Source organism: Gymnodraco acuticeps, unplaced genomic scaffold, assembly GCF_902827175.1.
Source record: "Gymnodraco acuticeps unplaced genomic scaffold, fGymAcu1.1, whole genome shotgun sequence".
Classification (NCBI taxonomy): Eukaryota; Metazoa; Chordata; class Actinopteri; order Perciformes; family Bathydraconidae; genus Gymnodraco; species Gymnodraco acuticeps.
In genome coordinates, this window is record NW_022990441.1 from 3,461,046 (window position 1) to 3,476,962 (window position 15,917).

At 45.9% G+C, this 15,917-nt stretch overlaps 1 protein-coding gene across 4 annotated transcripts in view; it reads right to left on the bottom strand.

The window, feature by feature from the left end:
* Positions 1-15,917, bottom strand: part of grik4 (glutamate receptor, ionotropic, kainate 4) — a 329,869-nt gene that overhangs the window by 71,735 nt on the left and 242,217 nt on the right. The window lies entirely within an intron of this gene.

Here is a 15,917-nt window from a genome sequence, read left to right on the forward strand (position 1 = left end):
ATATAATTCAGACACAGTATGAACAGTACTGTAATTTTATATTTGAAATGTTTTTCACTAAAAACAACGATAATAATAAATGACTTCCATATAGTTGATTTCTGCACAGTATTACATGAGAATACTTCATCCTAAAAGCATAAAAGACCATTTAAAAAGGTGTTGAGTAGTGCTGGCGGCATATTAAAACTTTTGAACATTGGTTTTCACAAGTGTTACTTCAAGGTCAATGGAGCATTTCATACTTCATTATGATCTGGGGTTACATGTTAAATAAAAAAGCCTCATTCCCAAGATCACAACCATCGTGTAGTATTTTACTACCTGTTTGGCCGCAGTCTTTTTGCAAGATATAACCAGTGCTGGAATTGGGCCGGTACTCACCGGTACGCAGTACCGGCACTTCTGGTTCTGACCCATGGAGTACCGGCACTTCTTGCTCAGTACCGGCATGCTGGCGGTACTCCGGTACTCATACACCGTGCCAGTACTCAACACTCTCCCGCCGTTCTTATTATACATCCATATATATATATACAGCCGCCCGGTACACAGTAGATGCGTCATGAGGTGCCGAACGGACATTCTCATCGCTCTAACCGCTGGAGTTTCACAGCGGCTGTCAGCTGTTTACTCCTGTCATTCAAACAGAACGTGCTGGAGAGGGGGCGGGGCTTATCTTCTCCATGTAAATACTGTGGTGGAAACGACTATGTCAAAATTAACCTATTTGACCGTGATTTAATAGTAATACACGTTTCAAAATAATAATAATAATAATAATGCCGAAGTAACAACATACTGAAAACTGTTAGTAAAACCATGTTTTAATGCTTTACAATTTACATACCTAGATGCACGTGTGTTGTGTTTATGCAGTGCAACTCCCACCCAGTGGGTGGCTATGTAGAGTGATAGAACAGAGCAGGCACGCCCCCGAGAGAAGGAAAGCAAGTCACGTCACAAATTAGCATTTCTAAAATGTTAGCGTGGATTAATAAAAGTGCAAAAAGACAGCGGTTGTCGCCGGAAGAAACTTCAAATACAGAGAATGCTGTGCCTGTGTTGGAAATTGTGTCTGATGGGGAGCTTTCTTTGGTTGATCCTCCTGCTCCAAGTTCTAGTGCATTAGCATTAGCACTAGCTCCGCCGCCTCCTCCAGAGCCTCTAACGTTAGCTGCTGCTGGCGCAACTGCCACCACCAACACCGGGCAAAGCGATGCACCTGACTGCTGGACAACGGACCAGGTGCAATATTTTTGCAAGACCAATGCATGGCTCCTTCTTAAAGATAAGAAGCTAGGATGTCGGATATGCAGAGATGTCAAATCTTTGGGAATACACACTGGACAAGGACTGAAACTGTCAACTGAATGGGGTGAGTGTGCAGTGTCTCATTTCGGTGTTGACAAGGGCAAACAACAAGCTAGCCTGAGAAAAAAAATCAAAGAACATAATGAATCACAAGCCCATGTAAAAGCTGCTGACATCCTTACATCTGCTTCACGTGAAACTATTCAACATCAAGTGCAGTCTATGCATAAATCTGAATTAGACACCACTATCAGAGTTTTTCGAACAGCATATAAAATTGGCAAACATAGCCGGCCATTCACAGACATGCCAATTGATTTGAATGTACAGAAACTGAATGGGCTGAACGTGGGCAGGGTTTTGCACTCCAATAAAACCTGTGGCGAAATCATCGACCACATAGCTCATGAGCTGAAGAAAAAAATGGCAAAAGACATTACAGAAAACCAAAGAAAACTCTGTGTTTTGGTCGATGAATCTACCACTATTAGTAGTAAAACGGTGCTTGTTGTGTGTCTACGCTCAGCATTAGCTGATGCTGAGCCCGAAACGTTTTTTTGGGAGCTGATCGAGTTGGATGGAACAACGGCTGATGACATCACAAAGGCGTTAATGGAGTGTCTTGGAAGAGATTTTAACGAGGACTTTTTAGGTCAGTGTTTCGTTTCTTTTGCATGTGATGGGGCTTCAGTCATGCTAGGGAAGAGAACAGGCATTGCTACCCAGTTGTGTAGTAAATTCCCAAGCCTGTTTGTGTGGCACTGCTCCAATCATCGTCTAGAGCTGGCAGTTGGGGATGTGGTCAAGGAGGTCTCAGGGCTCAATCATTTCCAGATCTTTTTTGACAAACTCTATTCCTTGTTCCATGCCTCCCCCAAAAATCAGAGGCAGTTAGCGCAGTGTGCGCAAGCAGTCGGACAGCGTCTCCTGGTGATAGGGCGTGTTTTGTCCATCCGCTGGGTGGCTTCAAGTGAAAGGAGCGTCAGAGCAGTCTGGGAAAACTACCGAGTGCTTCATGATCACTTCACAAATGCTGCAAACGACACGAGCAGGGATTCCAGAGACAGAGCGAAGTACAAGGGCCTGGATGATGTGCTCACATCTGCAACGTTTGTCAGCAATCTGGGACTGATGTACGATGCGCTCACAGAGCTCAGCGACCTCTCTCGGCAACTCCAAAAAAGAGAGATGACACTGCCTACAGCAGATAGGCTCTTAACTCGAGAAATACGAGTTTTTGAATCCATGGTCACCATGCCTGGCCCACACATGACTACAGTTCATACAGCTCTAGCTGAGAAGTCCTTCAAGGGTGTTGCCCTGCGTGAGAATGGCAGGCTTGTACAGATTCATGCAGGTCAGTTTTTCCACAGTATGGTAGAGAATCTGAGACACAGAATGACTTCCACAACCTCCTCTCATGTCAGCACAAGAGAAATCCCATTACATGGCCGGGAGGCCCGGGACAATCAGCTAATCCAGGACATGAAAGTTATCCATCCTGGAAGTTGGCCTGAAGAGGAGTTAGACGTAGTATGGGGACGTAGAGGTGCTACGTTTGTGCGAAGTGCTGAAAGTGGACAGAAGAGAGACTGTTCAGGGCTTTCGCGAATACAAGGAAACCAGGGCATCCCGTACACCTGCTGCCATGGAGCCTCTACTGAAAGCAGTCCGAACCATCGCTGTCTCCACTAGTGAGTGTGAGCGGGCATTCAGCTGCATGAACGATATCCTTACTGCAAAAAGGAATGCTCTCTCTGTCAGCCGACTGTCCAGCCTGGTTTTCATTAAATGTAATGGACCATCACTAGGACAGTTCAATCCGGAACAGTATGTGAGGTCCTGGCTGGCAAAGGGAAGGAGAAGTGCTGATGAAAGAGCCTGTCCAGCTCCAGCCCCTGATACTGATGTCCCCAAGGCCTTCTGGAGCCTTTTCTAACAATGTGAAGTATATTGCAAAGCAGCTCACCCAGTGAGAAGACTTTTGGCATAATGTGCCGATTTGTACAGATCCTGGAGATAGAAGGACTTCAGACCAACCAGGGAGTTATCTGATCAGCTTGGTGTTCAATGTAACTCTTTACCATGGCTCAGACTTTGTTACTTGCAGTTACAGTTTCTCATTTTAGATTGTGCAAATGTTGCATTTGTTTTTACATGTTCTTTGTTCATGCTCTTTATCATTTTTCTGAGTTGGAAAGTTAGATTGCATCATAGTTTACTTTATACATATTTGTATTCTTCAGTGGTGAAGTATATTGCAAAGCAGCTCAGCCATGTGAGAAGACTTTTGGCACTTTTTCGTTTTTCGTTTTCTGAGTTGGAAAGTTAGATTGCATTCAAAATGTACAGAAATACTTAATTTTGTTAAAGCTTTTTATAAAAAATGCTTCTGACCAGAGCTTTGTTTCCTTGTCATTAATGTTGAACACCACCAGAGGGGCTCTCACCTGAAAGGTCTCTGCTTCATGTGTCTTCAGCAGAAGATCTAGACTTTGATTGCTATATTTTCAGTTAATATTGACCTTACTGAGCTTTAGCCATATCCGCTGCCTATCATAAAAAATGTTAAGTACAGTGAACCTTTCTAAAATATACAGTAGTAAAGAGACAAACCCACCAGCATTATAGTTGTATATATAAAATTGACTTGAAAAAGTTGCTGATTTTAGAGTACTGGCACCTTTTTCATTCCAATTCAAGCACTGGATATAACGTGTTGGCTTAGTTATCTAGCTCGCTACACATTTCCCTGTGTGAAATCAGGAACCCATTGTCACTCTACATCACACATTACGTCCTGCTTGGCACCGAATGTTCCAGGTTGTTTTAAGATCTTCAAACTAATCTGGACAGGACAGTCTCATAAAAATGTCCCTTAAACTGTACTTTAATAAGAGGAGGAAATAGTGACCCAAGCATGCGTTGTATTATTGCCCTTTTAGGGGATGTACTATCACAGTGAGTCTGTGAAATGAAAAATAATTAACTGAACAGCAATAAAACATACAAAATAAACTTCCTATCCTACCTTCTTTTGTAACCGTGAGTTTTTACGCAGTTGTAATGTGTATGTGTGGTAGGCACGATGCAGCAGCGCCATTTAAAAACGGAATAAATAGGATGAATCATGTATCGACAACTAAAGAGAAAACAGCGCACATTTATTTTTCTACTCACAGCTTCTGCAATGTTTCCGGCTGCCGGGGGGGCACTTCAGACCATTACAAGGATGTGAGCTGAAGCTATAAACGATGCCGTCACTGACCAATTACAGCGTTTTAAGAAAATGGTGGTAATAGTAGAAAGGAGGATGTGTGTCATCATCTAGTATCTACAATGAGTCTGTGTGTTATGCTGCAGCCTCCCTCAGACATCAGGCCAGAAAAATGATGGACCATATTCAGTTATCAGAGTAACTATGGAGTCAGATTTGGGTCAATATTCTAGCGCGTAACACGAGACAGTCCTCTTGCTCGCTCGCGGGAGTATCAGCCTCGCGGAGTCTGTCTACGCGCGCGTGAAAAGTTTCTGGCACTTTGGGGCGGAGCCACTGGACTTTGATTGACAGCTGCCAGGAAACCCGGAGTTGCCAGGTTTGATAAATGCCTGAACTACCAAGAGCCGAGGAGTGACGGCAGCAAAATCAGTTGGACGAGATTGAATGGTAAAGTTGTCCATAAAAAACTATTATATTCGTAAAGTGTAAAGCTACGGCTAGCTTAACGGTCCACAGACTGAACCCAAGCTAACATTCGGTCGACGGGCGCTTGCCGGTTACTTTTTTTGCTTTGCAGAAGAATTGAACAAATATTAACACACCAGTTAATATTGTAATCTGCCCCGCCGTTTTTTCTTTCGAAATAACGATAAGGTTTGATTTTTTCTTCAAACAGTAACATACCTGTTGCTAGTTTATCCCTCCGCGCCGACACCACGGCGAACGAGGACGGACTCTTCTCTCCCTCACACCAGAGGAGACGGAGATAAGAAAGATATTAACACACCAGTTAATTTTTTTTTTTGGAGAAAAATCTACCCCGTCGTTTTTTCCTTTCGGAATAACGATAAGGTTGGATTTATTTTCTCGGTAACATACCTCAGGCATGAAAATGACTCACCTTTCGGCGAAATTCGCCGTTTTGAATCCAAAATAGGTCGTTTGTGTGATTCATGTAGATCTGCAATACAAATATGTTTGGGGTATGGGGGGGTCTGGGACCCGGAGTAATCTGCGGCCGCGAGCTGTTATGTGCCGTCATGACACGCATGGTGTTCTTTTTTTATATATTATAATGCAGCGCGAGCTGTGTGCTCGAGTCTTCCTGCCTGTCGGCTCTGCTGCTCCGCGATGATGATCTAGCTTCAGCAGCCACATTACCTACGGGTGCGTTCGTTAATATTAACTGTGCGGTCCGGAGTCACTGTGGTACAGACTGGACCGCTGGTGTTGAACGGGCCGTTCAGGTGTTCAGAGCAGAGCTCCCTGTCGGAGCGCAGAGCGTGATGTGCACTGAAAAGTTTTTCTGTCGCAATATTATCGTTGAGCTAGCTAGCTAGCATACATTGTCACTATCTGCTAACGTTAGCTTTAGCCTTCGTTTTCTAATAGTTTTTTTTTCATAGGCTATAAACGGAGGTGGTATAAGTATAGATCTTGTACTTGAGTAAAAGTAGAAGCACTCAGATCTTGTACTAGAGTAAAAGTAGAAGTACTCAGACCTTGTACTTGATTAAAAGTAGAAGTACTCAGACCTTGTACTTGATTAAAAGCAGAAATACTCAGATCTTGTACTTGAGTAAAAGTAGAAGTACTCAGGTCTTGTACTTGAGTAAAAGTAGAAATACTCAGATCTTGTACTTGAGTAAAAGTAGAAGTACTCAGTCTTGTACTTGATTAAAAGTAGAAGTACTCAGACCTTGTACTTGATTAAAAGCAGAAATACTCAGATCTTGTACTTGAGTAAAAGTAGAAGTACTCAGGTCTTGTACTTGAGTAAAAGTAGAAGTATCAGAGTGTAGGAATACTCTGTTAGTAAAAGTACTGCATTCAAAATGTTCCTCAAGTAAAAGTAGTCTCATCAAAATATAGTGAAAGTAGCGACAGTAAAAGTAGTCGTTGTGCAGATTGGTCCATTTCAGAATAATATATATGATATGTTTTATAATGATTGATCATGAAAGTGTTCTCAAAGCTGGTAAAGGTGCAGCTAGTTTGAATGACTTTGTATACTGCAGGGTAGCTTGTGGATTTACTCCAGGTGGAACTAAAGTCTGATTCAACACTTGATTAGATTTCACATCATTCATCCACATCTGTAAAGTAACTAAAGGTATTAATTAGGGCTGTCAGTCGATTCAAATATTTAATCTCGATTAATCGCATGATTGTCCATAGTTAATCGCGATTAATCGCAAATTAATCGCACATTTTTGATCTGTTCTAAATGTACCTTAGAGGAATGTTTTTCAAGTTTTTAATACTCTTATCAACATATGAGTGGACAAATATGCTTTATGCTAATGTTTATTATCATTTGAACAATGACAAATATTCTCATGAATATTAAACACAACAACCTCTGAACATTACAAATATTCGCCTCAATTCAACCTGGAACCTCTCTCATTCAATAATACAATACAAATGGTGTGTGTGTGTGTGTGTGTGATGGATCGTTGGAGCTATGTGCAACTCAAGGCATATGCTCTAACGGGAGCTGCCTGGACGCTGCAATCATGTTGCGCGCACTATCCGTGCTGAGTGTGCTGACTTTTCGTACAATGTCCCACTGTCTGGCTTCCTGCATAAAGTCAAGTGCTCGGCGCAGTTGTGGCGAAATGTCGCTCCTCTGTTTTCATTTAAACAGCTCCGTATATCCGTTAGCGCAGCTAGCTAGCACCAGATGCTAACAACAACAATGCACGTACGGTCTCTCTCTCGCTCGCTCGGGCCACACATACACACACCCTCCCGGTCCTCCCAGTAGCCAGTCGGTGCCTGCCGGTGAGCGTGGAAGTGTGGTCTGCCACAAGCGGACGGTAGGAGCGGGGCTGTCATTATCAGCTTGTAGATGGTATTTTAAACTCGATGCGCTCTGAAACTACGGGGCGGCCGAGGGAAAAAAATACACACGCGTTAAAATAATTAGTGGCGTTAATTTTTTTTTGTTAAGTTAACGCGTTATTAACGCGTTAACTTGACAGCCCTAGTATTAATACATGTAGTGGAGTCAAAGTACACCATTTACCTCTGAACTGTAGAGGAGAAGAAGAACAAAGTAGCAAAACATTGAAATACTTAAATAAAGTACAAGTATCTCAAAATTGTACCCAAGTAGGCTATATTACTTGAGTTTATGCATTTAGTTACTTTACACCAGATGCCATAAAGATAGAAAGACTAAGCCTTGCACAGAGGCATGACAATAGATTTTCAAAATGCTCAACAGTGCTGCCAAAATTATAAACTGACTGCTACACAATTAAAATAAATGCTTTTATATATTTCTATTAGATGTGACACTTTAGCGTTTCTGTTATTATTAACACTGCTGCTTTAGTTGTTTTGACTGCTAAAATCCTCTGTTATTCCTCATTTTAAAGCCGATATTCCGTGGGGTCGGGGGGCTCGGGTCCTTGTCACCTTTTCCATACCTGATGAGTTTGCATTCCTGATAATACTTAGTAAGGAGGCCATAATATTTTTGACTCATGGCTGAAGTTAAGTTTCTCCAGCTCTCCCCAGGTTGGCAAAAAAAAATGCATCTCAAAATGCATCAGATTGATGCTTTAAAATATGGAATATTCAAAATGTTCTTCCGGGGGAGCATGCCCCCGGACCCCCCTAGAGGGATAATATCCTTCTCACCTTTTTCACCCCTGACCCGTTTTCATGCCTGATACCTGTTACTAGCTTGTCCCTCCGCGCCGACACCCCGGCAAACGAGGATGGACCCTTCTCTCCCTCACACCAGAGGAGTCGGAGGCTCGGCTCTGCGGCTGCGGGTTTAAGATCTCGAGCACGGACTCACACCAGGGTTGCGTTCCGATAATCCAAAAATTAGCTCCTAAATTCTAACCCTATCTCCTATTCCTTGACCTCTGAGTGAAAAAAGTCACGGGGTTAAGGGATAGTGGATAGGAGAATTCAAAAGGACTTAGGAGAAGAGACTGCGGTACTTTAGAGAATCCGAATGCACTTTCACTATCCAACGTGTTTATGATGCGCCAGTGGACGTCATGAATGTGCGTCTGCTGCTGTGGGGAAACTATGGAAACTACAGTGTTCTATACAGCGGACTACAACATGGATGTTTAATAAGAACGAGGGACTACTGTAAACTCATCTAGAGACTCTGCACCGTGCTCTGATGCTGTTGTTTTATGCTTTATGAACGTGGACAACAGAGAAACATATTCTTCATGACCAAAGTTGGAATTTAAATAAAAAAGGAAAGTGAAACTTCTGCTCGTCACCCTCTCCCTCCGGTCCACATTTATACAAATGGTCCCAATACGTATGATTGTATGAACTATGAAAAGATCTTAAAAATAAATACAGATGTATTTATTATAAACGTTAGTCCTTAACATCTATCACTGTGTATATCACCATTCAAACATATTTTAAAAGTTGAACAAACTCCACACAGCTCAGTAAAGACTGTGAAATGTTGACTTTATTTGATCATTTCAGTAAAAACTAACGTTCATATTTCTCTTTTTGATTATAATACTGATGAACGTTCAGAACAAAGCACTTTGGCAACTTACCACATACGTTTTAAAATGCTTAATAAGCACCGTAACTTTCATGATATAATTTCTCCGTCATAATCGGTTGTTTTCCTGAACGGCCGACTGTTGAGTGACGGCAAATGCTGCGGCTGCAATGCATTGTGGGGCAGCATTTTCTCCTCTCCTTTCGGTAAGGGAGGTCCAGTGGTTCCTAAGCTAAAGGAGGTTATAAAGGAAGTTTGAAACCTCCTTTCCTTTCATTTGGAGAATTGGAACGGCACTTAACATGGCTGCCACTGACGTACTTCCGGGTCATTTCACTTGGTTAGGAAGGTTCCTAAGTTAAATGGACTATTGGAATGCAACCCAGGTCTGCTCGTCCTGCCTTGGGCTGGAACACGCCCAGGAAGCTATCGATACCCCCGGTTCGTGCAGGCATTGTGCCCGCTTCACCATCAAGAGCCTCCGCCGACGGCTAGCGCGCCAAGCTAGCCTGTCAGGACAGGACCCCTTCATGTCCGTTGATTCGCCGGCCGGCAATCGGGACATGGTGGCGACCGCCGCGGAGATTGAGCCCCGCGCTGTGTCAGGCTGGGGCTCAACAACGGCGCTAGCCGCGGAATCGGAGCCCCGCGTCGTGTCAGGTTGGGGCCCGGTGGCGGCGAGAGCGGAGCCCCGCGCTGTGTCAAGCTGGGGCTCCCAACTGGACCTCACCGTGGTTCCACCCGCGGAGGATGTCCTACAGCTGGATTAAATGGAGGAGGATGAAGAGGATGCCTCTGAGTTCCTCTTATCCGACTCGGATGAGCACTAAGATGACATCTTCGTTTCATCTGCCCAGGCTGCCAAGCCGGAGGCGATGTCCGCTCCCCCGGGCGAAAGCACACCAGCTTCGCCCTGCCTCAGTATGGACTTGCAGGCCGTGTGCCAACGCGCTGCGTCCAGGCTGGACATCCCCTGGCCTGAAGTGGCCAAGGAGACCTCCAGATCTCGCTATGAGGGGAAGAACTTGCCCCAAGCAGCGAGGATGAGGAAGCAGCTTCTCCCAGTCTTTCCAGAGATGCTGGACGAGGTGTCGGTCTCGTGGAGAGACCGCCCTTTCAGCAACAAGGCCCCAATCCAGGGTGCCTCCTCTTTGGATTGTGACGGCATGGAGAAGCTCGGCCTGCTCCGCATGCCGCCCATGGAGCCGCTGGTGGCAGCCCACCTCCAACCGCGGCTGGCTTCAGCACCAAGCAGGAACCCCACGCTACCGGCAAAGGCAGGCCGCTTCCAGTCAGCAATGACCGAACGAGCCTATAAAGCCGCAGCTTTGTCCGCCAGGGCGCTCAACGTCTCCTCGCTGCTGACCGCCTACCAGGCGGAGCTCTGCGAGGACATGACGGTCAAACCTGAGCCTGCCGTGTGGGACGAAATCACAGCGATCACGGACATTTGCCTCCGTGTGCAGCGCTGTGCAGTCCAAGCCACGGGCAAAGCACTAGGGATAATGGTGGTACAGGAGAGAGCCAGGTGGCTTACCCTGACGAACCTGCCAGACCGGGAAAAAGAGGACGTCTTGGACATGCCTATTGTTCCCGAGGGCATATTTGGCTCCGCTCTAGCTTCGATGCAGCAGCGATGTGAATCCAAAAAGAAGGAGGATGAGGCTCTCCAGCTTTGTCTTCCCCGAAGGGTCCAGCCGCCGCCTTCAACGGCCCGCGGCAGTCCTTCGCTCAGGCTGCCTCACGTCCTGTCCGTTTCAAGATCCCGAAACAGCAGAGGCCACAGCCCGCCCCGGATCTCCAGCCCAGACACAAGGCGAGGACTGGCTGGCCAAGAAAGTCTCCGGTTCCGGCAGCAGCCGCTCAGGCACAGCCGGCCCAGACTTTCAGCCACCAGACGAAGAAGAAGAAGAGGGCGGCCTGACAGCCTCCTCTCCTCTCCTCGATAAAAGAGCTGGAAGTTCCCTGTTCTCCAGCTCCAGAACACGTTCCAGTGTTAGATGCTCATGTGTTTCCGGGGGGCAACCATGCCCCCATCTTCCCGCCGCCTCGAGTGATGTCAGAACGTCATCCTCAAGTTCGCGCCGTGAGGGAAATGGACTTAACATCAACGACAGCAAGCTCCGCTGCTCGTTTAAGTCACACAAACACATGTCATCAATATTGTCTTTTAATAAATCATTTTTCCACCGTCGTTTCCAGGCTTAAAGCCAAGGGTGCAGTCAATACAAATGAAAAGAAAGACAATAAAAACAATAAACAGTCTGACATCTACCCCCTTCTAAGAGTGGCTGCTACCTCTCTCAGAAGGCGGACGATGGACGGGGCTGTGAAGGCATCACCGCCACGCGCATGCGCAGTGTCGACCGGGGTTGTCAACCTGGGGTACCACCGTGTTCAGACACTAGAGGGCCCCATAACACAACAAATAAAGACACAGAGGGCAGACGACAGGGATGTGACATCTCCACTCACTTTGAGAAGCGAAAAGTGGAGGATGCTCACAGATTCTGCTTGGGTGTTCAAGACAATAACACAGGGTTACAGACTCCAATTCGCTGTCATCCCCGCTCACTTTTCGGGCATTCTGCATTCGCTGTTACAAGTACAGAGTACTTCCCTTCGGTCTGTCTCTCAGCCCACGAGTGTTTGTACGGTGTACGGAAGCCGTGATAGCCTCGTTAAGACAACAGGGTATTCGCCTGGCAACTTATCTGGACGATTGGCTCCTTCTCGCACAGTCGGAGCAAGAGGCTATTACGCAGACAAATGTCCTCGTAAAACACCTGCTCGACCTGGGTTTCGTAATAAACACAGAAAAGAGCATGTTGTCCCCAGCCCAGACTGTACTCTTCCTGGGCCTACGCCTGAATTCGGTGCCCTTTACACCCCGCCTGTCAGCAGAGAGAGTGAAAGCCTTCAGGGCTTGCCTCGCTCATTTCCAGCCACGCAAATATGTTCTCTTCAGATCATGTCTGCGGTTACTGGGGCTCATGGCGTCAGCCATCCTGGTGGTACGACTGGGACGCTTACACATGAGGGAGTTTCAGCGCTGGGTAGCTGCCCTCAGACTGGACCCCGTGCGTCATGGCGCGCGGAGAGTGATGGTCACTATGAAATGCGTAATGGCACTGCGCCACTGGCTGCACCCGACTTTTCTAGTACGGGCGTGCCTATGGGTGCTGTCCTATCGCGGAAGGTGGTCACCACAGACGCATGTCTGACGGGCTGGGGGGGTATATACGAAGGTCGACCTGTGAGAGGTCTCTGGAGCAGAGACCTCCAATGGTCACACATAAATTATCTGGAGCTTTTAGCGGTGTTCCTCACCCTGAAACGCTTTCTGCCTTTTCTCAGAGGACATCATGTCCTCGTGAGGACAGACAACACGACCACAATATCGTATATAAACCGCCAAGGGGGTTTGCGTTCTCTCCAGTTAAACATGCTGGCACGCAAACTGATCTTATGGAGCTGCGGACGTCTCCTCTCTCTGAGAGCGACGCACGTACCAGGAGTGATGAACCTCGGGGCAGATCTGCTGTCCAGAGGTGCACCACTATATGCAGACTGGACTCTACATCCAATAATTGTGAGTCAGCTGTGGGTGCGTTACGGCCGGGCCGCGGTGGATCTGTTCGCATCAAAAGAAAACGCTCAATGTCAGCTGTTCTTTTCAATGCGCGATTTAAACGCACCGTTAGGCGTAGACGCGCTCGCGCACGTTTGGCCTCCGGCCCTTCTGTACGCGTTCCCACCCCTGGCTTTGATACCCCCAACTCTGGCCAGAGTGAGAGAACAACGCCACACACTGATCCTAATAGCTCCACACTGGCCTGTAATGTACTGGCTGGCGGAGATATATCAGTTGCTGTGCGGGCAGCCGTGGCAACTCCCGCTACACAGGGACATACTGTCTCAGGCGGGGGGGGGGGCGATTTTTCACCCACACCCAGAGCGCTTGGCACTATGGGCCTCCGTGAGTGGTATAACCTGAATACAGTGGGACTCCCTCAGAAGGTGATAAACACTATTCAGAGTGCAATAGCTTCCTCCACCAGGTCCCTCTATGACTGTAAGTGGAGGGTGTTTGAGGAGTGGTGCCTTCTAAAAGAACACATCTCTTTTCAATGTCCTGTCGGGGTGATTCTATCATTTCTACAGGACCTGATTGATAAACACAGAGCTTTCTCTATGATCAAAGTGTACCTGGCTGCTATTGCTGCATGCCATGTGGGCTTTGAGGGAAAGACGGCTAGCCAACATCCCTTGGTCTGCCGTTTTATGAAAGGGGCTCGCAGGCTCCTCCCTGTTTCCAGGTCACTGGTGCCCTTATGGGACTTGGCAGTGGTTTTAGATGGGCTCACTCGTCCTCCATTTGAACCCCTGGAAGAAGCTGACATGAAACACCTGTCACTGAAAACAGTGTTGTTATTGGCTCTGGCATCTGCCAAGCGAGTCAGTGACATTCATGCGCTCTCTGTACATCCTTCATGCACCCAGTTTGCCCCTGGGCAAACGAGAGTGTTGCTGAAGCCCAACCCTGCCTTTGTACCTAAGGTGGTTGGCTCATGTACCCCCATTGACATTAAGGCATTTCCTCCGCCACTGTGTTCCTCTGAGGAACAGCGGCCGAATTTGCTGTGCCCAGTCCGTGCTTTACGCACCTATATGGACAGGTCAAAAGAGTTTCGATGCAATGACCAACTCTTTGTATCCTGGGCTAACCCTCATAAGGGCAAGCCCGTTACCAGGCAACGGCTCTCCCACTGGATTGTGGAAGCTATTGCTCTGGCCTATACGAGTCAGGGTTTGCAGGCACCAACGGGCCTACGTGCTCATTCTACTCGTGGACTGGCTACATCCTGGGCTTTGTTCAAGGGTGTTTCCATCCAAGACATTTGTGCAGCAGCGAGCTGGTCCTCACCGCTCACTTTTGTCCGCTTTTACAGGCTAGATGTCTCTGCTCCAAGTATGGCCTGCGCAGTGCTGGGCCCCGTGTTGAGACAGGGTTCTACCTGTTAAGTGCTGGTTGTTTTGGTGATTTTCGAGATAAGCATGTCTAGCAATACGGGAGTTTCAATATCCCATAGTGAGACATCGAACGGAGTGTTATGAATGAGAACTATAGGTTACTTACGTAACCCCAGTTCTCAGAGTAACATGAAGTGAGATGTCTCACCAGACGGCCCTTCTTGCTAAGGCGAAGCGAGAAGAGGTGTTTGAATGACGCTGCGACGTAGCGCAAGCTACTTAAAGGGTGGGTGGATTCCCTGACGTAGACGTCAAGATCACCAGCCAATCAGGATTGGCGTAATGAGATTGATGCTTCTGTTTGCATACGCGTTGAGGCGCATCCCCTTAGTGAGACATCTCACTTCATGTTACTCTGAGAACTGGGGTTACGTAAGTAACCTATAGTTATATACACGGAAGAACAAAGACAAGCAGGTTAAAGAAAGATAAAATAGGAGAAAGTGACTATATTAAGGGCTGCAGAGGAAAACATGGCAGCAGCCCACTCTTAATGAGTCATAAATCAGCTTGATATGAATCATCTCTACAGTGCTATTAGAGTAAAGTGGTGCGAACCTCATTAATTTCCATTAGGGAGCCACTATCTAGTAAGTTTACTATTGCATAACATTTTCTCCAGGCTCATATCTTTATGATCTTACAATAACTCCCACTGATCCCTTAGCATCTATGTTCCTTAACACCATTACTCTGAAGTTTGGGGTCAATCCCTTTCATTTCAAGCATGGACGAGCGCAGACATTTTTAGCAGCAGTGACTAATTTCAAACGTCTCTGTCACCACTCTGCACTCTGATGAAGGCACAGTAGATTATATAAAAAAATGTAAAACACTATTCAAAGTAATAATATATATATTATATATATAATAAAATATACTATTAGCTGCCATGCAATGCCTTTGGAAAGTTGCAGAGAATAGCAAGCTACAAACCTTTTGATTCTAAATGCAGCCAAACTAAAAGTTGTAGTTGATGTACTTTTGGCAGCACATTTCTGTAGTACCCACAATTAATTAAGGAAACATGTTGCCTGTTGTGACTCGACAGTTATGTTAGGTCAAGTTATGTTTTTTACTCTAGTCTTGTGTTTTGATCTTGTCACTTCCTGTTTTTATTTTGAAAGTAATCCTTCCCTCTCATTCCAGATCCCACATTTCCTGCCTTTGTGTATTTCCCGCCCTTGAGATGGCTTGGCCCTGCCCTGATAGTTTTCACCTGTGCCCATCCTCCTCACCTATAAATAGCCCTTGTGTTTCTTTGTTCCCTTGTCAGTTCGTTATGTTTCATGTCGTGAGAACCTGGGCCTTTTGACTCCTGACACTTATTTTGAGATTTAGACTTTTTGCCAAGTGAGTTTTGTTTTGATGTACAACTTAGTTTTTTTGGTATAACTACTTTCTATTTTTTGAAAGTACGATTTAGTTTTGTTATTAAACAACATTCTATTTTTGGACAACTGTCTTCGAGTCCTGCTTTTGGGTCCTGTGTCCTGTGTCTCGGTTCATAACAGTGCCCTTGCCTGAAAAACAAAACATCTTTGTCCTCAAAAACACTTACAACTTGAAAAAAATAACATTTAAGAACTATGCGTTTCACTCAAAGTGATTCAGCTGTTGGCCAGCCAATGCTTTGAAATCAACTTTGCAGAGTTAACATTTAGCTGCCTCTCTCTCTTTTGACTGCTTTGCCAGTGTTGGCAATGTGCAACATCCTCTATGAAGCATCGCTTACCAAGCTACATTAGTTTTGACTAACCGCAGTTAACAAGAAGATTAAAGCAGCTGTGCTCTCAACATTATGTAATGCAATGTGATTATATCAGTAAGAAATAGTTTATGGGC